General features: G+C 45.5%; 1 protein-coding gene across 2 annotated transcripts in view; it reads right to left on the bottom strand.

Annotated features, from left to right (window-relative positions):
- The window catches only part of WIPF3 (WAS/WASL interacting protein family member 3), a 34,670-nt gene extending 29,152 nt beyond the window's left edge, over window positions 1-5,518 (bottom strand). The window contains exon 1 of one of the 2 annotated variants that reach the window (XM_083468308.1): window positions 5,411-5,518. The gene's annotated coding sequence lies outside the window, so the exon portion shown is untranslated. Of the gene's footprint in view, window positions 1-4,865; window positions 5,212-5,410 lie in introns of those variants that run through there. The other variant, XM_083468309.1, reaches the window with a different exon arrangement.
- Between the last annotated feature and the right edge of the window lie 873 nt (window positions 5,519-6,391).

Genomic DNA, 6,391 nt, shown 5'->3' with positions numbered 1-6,391 from the left:
ACTGCCTATAAAAGCAGGCCGGCTGAGCTGTTTGCTGTTGAGTTCTGTCCAGCTTACAAATAAAGAGCTGCTCTGGAGAAATCGCTGTGTCGTCTGCTATGTTCGCCCACAACTTAACAGATGCTCATATACTTTTGCTGCTTATCTCTTTCTAAAGGCTATTGAGCTGAACCTTCCTAAAATTTTATTTTTCGGTTTTTCAAACATTTACAGACACACTAATTATAAAAACACAAATCACATAAATTTCTAATACACATATGTTTGACTCCCCCCCTTTTGTGGTTCCTTTATAATTTTCATTTTCATACTGCATTTTCCACACTACTCCATCTTTAAGTTATCCTTTGGTTTCTATTAGTAATATGTTTAACTGCTTGTTTTACGTTAACCCTGCTAATGAGCTTATTTGCATACAGGAGCTTTTCAAATATTCCACAAATTTTCCCCAATCTTTAATAATTTCTTCTTATTACACCCGTTAACATTGCCATTTTGGCATAATCCATTAATTTAATTAACTACTCTTCCTTGGTTGGTACTACAACTTCTTTCCATCTCTGGGCAAAAACCATTTCTAGTTGCAGTTGTAGCATACATAAAGATTTATTTATTTCTTTTTGGCCTTTTGGTATCTCAGTCCTATGAGCTGAACCTTCAGATTAGCTAAACTACAAGCACCACTGATTCTAATGGTTGCAGATCATTGCGCTATAGAGTCGGCGTCAATCCATCAAAGCTGTCCACTAGGAGGAATGTTGTCTGTATATACCTCTTTAGCAGATTGTGCTATCAAGGGGTGAGAGGGCATAGCCATCTTTTCTCCTAAGAACCCATCACATATGACAGTAAAGTTGTTTAGCTTCTGAACTCAGTTCATATTTTTTTTTTATTGCAAGCCAGCATGAAGCTACTTAAGTTGATGCAGCCGTAGAAGCATAGGAAAACAGAATTCTTGATTGTAACATTTCTTTTTACTATTTCAGCCAGAAAAGTATTGATTATAACTGCCAGGAGGGAAGATAATATAGTGGTACCTCGGATTAAGTACTTAATTCGTTCCAGAGGTCTGTTCTTAACATGAAACTGTTCTTAACCTGAAGCACCACTTTAGCTAATGGGGCCTCCTGCTGCCACTGCGCCTCCAGAGCATGATTTCTGTTCCCATCCTGAAGCAAAGTTCTTAACCTGAAGCACTATTTCTGGGTTAGCGGAGTCTGTAACCTGAAGCGTATGTAACCTGAGGTACCACTGTACAACAAAGAAAATCTTCTGTGTTTAAAACAGAACACTCTGAACAACAACGAGCAACACGTCGGCTAATAATATACTGACAATATTTTTATAACACTATACTATTTCAAAATTCATAAACAGAAGACATATAATATGGCCATGGAGTCACAAACTAATAAGCATCAAATTAATGTTCCATGAACAGGAATGGTAGGCGTGGTAAATCACTGTTAAAGATCACTGAAATGGAGGCAGAATGCCTTTCCAAAGTCCATTTCCTACAAATGTGAGGTGATGGGTGCTCCAAACGTAGCAATAGGGTGCTGCAAGCACAGCAGCAGACAGAACAGTTCTTCCAGGATAATGAACTGTTTCAATGATAATTCTTCATCAGCAAATTGATTGTCCCCAAAGGTACATCAAATGGTCATGGATCAGCAATCACTTAGAAGTGTAGTGAGCTTAGGAGGGAAGATAAAGCAGATACTGCTAAGTATGACAAGAGAAATTTTCTTAGGGTCCATCTGGACATGTATAGTTTCGTGGCAAGCCTCACAACATATCAAGGTACAGATCAGGATAAGGAGATCTTCCCCTCAACTAAAGTTCAGAAGTAGCCTGTTCTCTCCCCAGTTTGCAAGAGAAAAATGAATCTGCAGGACAGTGCTGGACTAGGACCTGGGAGACCAGAGTTCAAAGCAGCAATGAAACTCACTTGGTGACTAGGGGCCAGTCACTGTCCCTCAGTCTAAACTACCTCAGAGGGTTGTTGTTGAAAGGATAAAATGGGGAGGGACAGAACTATGTGCTCAGTATTAACTAACCATGACAACAACAACAGAGAGCAAGCAACACATTTAAGGTAACATGTAGTTCAACCGAATAGATGACACCTGCTGCAACATCTACCACCTAAAAACAAAGTCTGCATATTTCCTCCCAAAAAAACTACTTTTTAAAACCATATGCAAATGAAATCAAATGGGCAGACCAATCCTAAGGGGTGGGGGAGTGGCGCAGCAGAACCGCTGCCACATCCTAAGCCCAGCCACCTTGTGTCAGTTGAGGTAGAAAGCGGGTGGTTGATGTCCTGTCTTCAACTTCACCAGTTCCTGGCTGGTGTAGCTGAGGGCTTCAATGACTGGACCCCCTGAAGGACCCATGGAGCTCTGGATACAATGGACCCCAAACCCCTGAAACACCCCATTTGGGAGCTATTTGCTACCATTTGGTAGGAGAACTGCCAACCATAGTTTTCCATCTCCTTGGCCATAGTGCAGCGGTCAGCAAGGTTTGCCTCGCCTGGGCCAGTTCACTCCAGCGGAGATCCCTCTGTGGGCCAGATCGCACATGCACATGAGTGCGCATAGCCGTGATTTCTGGCGTCTGCACAGAGACAATTTTTGGCATCTGAGCATGCACAGACGCGATTTCCGGCACCGCAGAAGCGAGTCCCCATGCACCAGTTTAGTTCCGCACGCGGGGACTTGCCAAGCTTGGTTCAGGGGCGGCTCATGGGCCAGTTAAACGGCCCCTGTGGGATGCTTGTGGCCCATGGGCCTTATGTTGCCTACCCCTGGCATAGTGGGAGGGTGTCTCTGCTGCAGAAAAGCCACACACACCCCTTGCCTGGGGGGAGCAGTGTTCTCATGTCCCAGCAGAGAGGTATCCTAACCACCACCCCATGGCTAGCAGAGACACATCTACAGGGCATTCGTACCATCATCCTATAGCCATCAACATTTCGGGCCCTGAGGTAGGACCACACTCTTAATTAAATCTGATTTGTTTAATTCATTAAGATTTATCCAGTTGGATGGCAGCCCTAATAACAACAGTAATACGCCAGTGCATCATCCTTAATTAATGAAATGAATATTCCTGTTCAAGGACAGGCATAAAGCTCAATAAAATATGTATATGCAATTACATCTATTGAATCCGGCACGCTTCAATGGGAGAGAAATACTAGTACCAAATCATTACAAACATCCAAGGCATTCAAATGCCGGCAGAACGCCACAGCCCTAGAACTAATTTACTTTTCTTCTTTTCGGTGACTAGGGCCATCAAGCTTATTAGAACAAGTTTTGCACAGTGCCTAGAAAATGGAGGTCAGAGACTGACTGGGGGCGGGGGTGGAATGCGGATAAAAGTAAAATGGAGAATTTGATAAGATCTTTTACAATGCTAAATACTTCGCATACACACTGTTTCGGTTAGATATGACTTTATAGGCAGCTTGTCTTATATAAGCATGTACACTTTTCTGAGCAGCTCTCAGTGCAATCTGGTACATGTCTACCCAGCAGCAAGTTCTTCTGAGTCCAATGGGGTTTACCCCCAGGTAAGTGGGGATGGGATTGCAGCATATCTCCAAGTTTCTGAAGATGGGCACCTTGCTATTTAATGTGCTCCTTGCAGAAAACATCAGCGTAACTGAAACAAATCCAGTTGCTGCAGACGAGCATCCTTTTGCCAAACACCTGATTTCCCCAACATTTTTTTAAAAAAACAACTCCCTCCAGGCTATTGAGAAGTATGAGGGTTTTCCTTCCTCTTCCAAATGCAAAATTTGCAATTCTGTGTATTAGATTGCCTGCTGACCTGACTGCCCCCCACCTCCCCCCAGGGAAAACCCACCACAAAGTGACTGTTGTCCACAGCATTTCAATCAGAGATGTTCTGTCCACTATTTAAGCCTTAGTTTTTAAAGCATTAGGCTGCAGCTGCAGCCAACCTGACCCTAGTCTGAAACAGGTGCTCTTACTTACAATAGACGATACACCTTCTTTCCATCTATTTGTTTGGCTCTGCAATTCTTATGCATCTCTTCCATTCAGGATCTAGTATTTATAGTCCCCTCTTTTCAATACAGGGACACCTTTCTTATAAGTAAGAAATTAACTTCACGAAGGGGGGGGGGAACAACTCTAGGACTTGATTGACGGGAATATATAGAAGAAAATGGAGCAAAAACTATTATGTACAAGCTCTGAAAGTCATTATCGAGCAATATATATGCAGCATAAAGAAATAATGAAAATAAAAAAGTCCAATGGAACTTATATTCAAGAAAGCACACTGAGCAGAAGCAGGAAAGAGAGAGAAAGAATGTGCTACATAATTACAGCTACTATAAACAGGTAATCATTAAACTTGCCGGCTCAAAGGAAGCATGTTTCCATATACAGATCCACCTCCACAGGCAAACCTCCCCAAAACCTCCAGGAAAATCCTCCAGTCTCCCAAGAGCTTGGCAATTTCACCTGCAAATTCCATTTCCCAGTATTTTATAAGCAAAAGCAAACATGGCTCCTGTTTGGCAGCCTTTCATAAATAATACAATGATCTATTTCAAGCCCTTGTAATGGACCCACTTTGACAACTGACCAAGCCTATACTTTTTCCAGGGCTGTAAGGCCAGGACAGCTTGAGACTTTATCTTTAAGAAATAACAGCCCAAACCCAGAGAGCCAGACGCAAAAGTCATACATTCAGAAGCAATTCTTCTGAATCTTCCCACGTTTTCCGCACCAGGTTCTGAAGGGGTCCAATAACTCCCTAATGCTGAAAACCAAGTGGGCACTTTAGTAACACTGGCAAAACAACCCCTTTTGGGGAGATACCTGGTTGCTGCGGAATGGGGGAACTTTTCAACAGAGGTGAGCTGAAGAAGAGAGATCTGGATTTGCAAAGGATCTCTGATCCCCAATGGTCTGACCACCAGCAGCAGCAGCATGCCTCCTACTCGCCCGCCTACCGCCTAAAAATTATACTGCTGAAATCAACAAGGAGTCGAGGAACCAGGAGTGGAGTTTTTTCATGTGTGTGCGCGTAAGGAAAAGCAGAGTCCCTTTCTGTTCCTAAAAACAAGCCGCCGATTAGCAGCGCAAAGCCTAGGCGCGTTTACTCGGAAGGAAGCCTCGCTTTGTTCAACGAGCCTTACTCCCTGGCAAGTGCGTTTTCTTAAGGACCTTGGCATCGGGGGCGCCGCTCTCGGCTCCATCCCAGGTAGAGACTTGGAGCGGACAACCGCGCTTCTCTGGTGCGCCCACCTGGACGGCAGGAGAGACAGGTGCGCGCACGACTCTCTCCTCTCGGGTCCCTTTCCCCGCTGAGCCACGACCAAAAAGCGGGGCGACGGGGGCGCCGCCGGGTCCCCAGCACTCACCTGCCCTGCACCGACAAGAGGAGCCGCCGCCGCCGCCTTCTTCCCAGGTCTGGAGTCCGGCGAGAGCGCGGCGCCACTGCGCCCGAGGAAGGAAGGTGGTGGGAAGGGGGCGGAGCGCCGAGCCCGCCCTGCCCACAAGTTCTTGCGGGGCCTGGAGAAGCCGTTTAGCTCACACGCTGCCCCGTGGCTTGGCTTGGCTGTCCGGGGTTCCTGGAGGGGCTCGACGGCGATTGGGGGAGGAGGGAGGGAGAACACACACAGGTGAAACAGATGGACCAGATGCCGCACAGGTGAGCCCCCGATTTCTGGAAAGAGCCTTGTTTCCCCGCCCGCTAGAGCTCAGTGAAGACTACCGAGCAGCGCTCAGCCCCGGAACCTTTTTCAGCAGCCGAGGTGGAACCAAGAACAACGAGGTTGCTTCTGAGCGTGTGCAGAGCGTGGGCGCAATTGCGTCTGGAGTCAGTGGGAGGGCTCCGATCTGGCGGGGTGGTTTTGTACCACCTACTTGTTTTCAAATCACAAAACTGCAGAGTTGGAAAGGAACCCTGAGATTCATCTAGTCTGAGAATATATATATAATCATCCATATGATCAGCATTTTGAGTGTGAGGCCAATTCCACCCAGAAACTCATTTTTGAAAACAGCTTCTCTCACACTGGAGGGAGGCATTATGGGTTGTCTTCACTCTTGCCCCCTATGCCTTCTTGATTCTTCAGAGCACCTGCATTAATTACAATTTTGGTGCGTGTTTCATGCCTGTATAAACCCTCTGGCAATCCAGACGAGCTGCTTCCTTGAATCTAGTACTTGTCAGCTGCAGAATAAATTGCTTTCGGCTATGGCCAAAGCAAAGGAAATATCATTTTTAAATGGAGGATTTGGCATGGTCAGAAGCGGTTCCCAAAATCCTACCCTGCAGCCCTCAACTAATGGCATAGATTCCTGTCTCCTTTTGTAAACGGCTTTCTAAAGAAGATGCT

Source organism: Podarcis liolepis (genome assembly GCF_965112155.1).
Source record: "Podarcis liolepis genome assembly, chromosome: 12".
NCBI lineage: Eukaryota > Metazoa > Chordata > Lepidosauria > Squamata > Lacertidae > Podarcis > Podarcis liolepis.
Note: the sequence above shows the minus strand (reverse complement) of the source record. Positions and strands in the feature narration are given on the sequence as shown.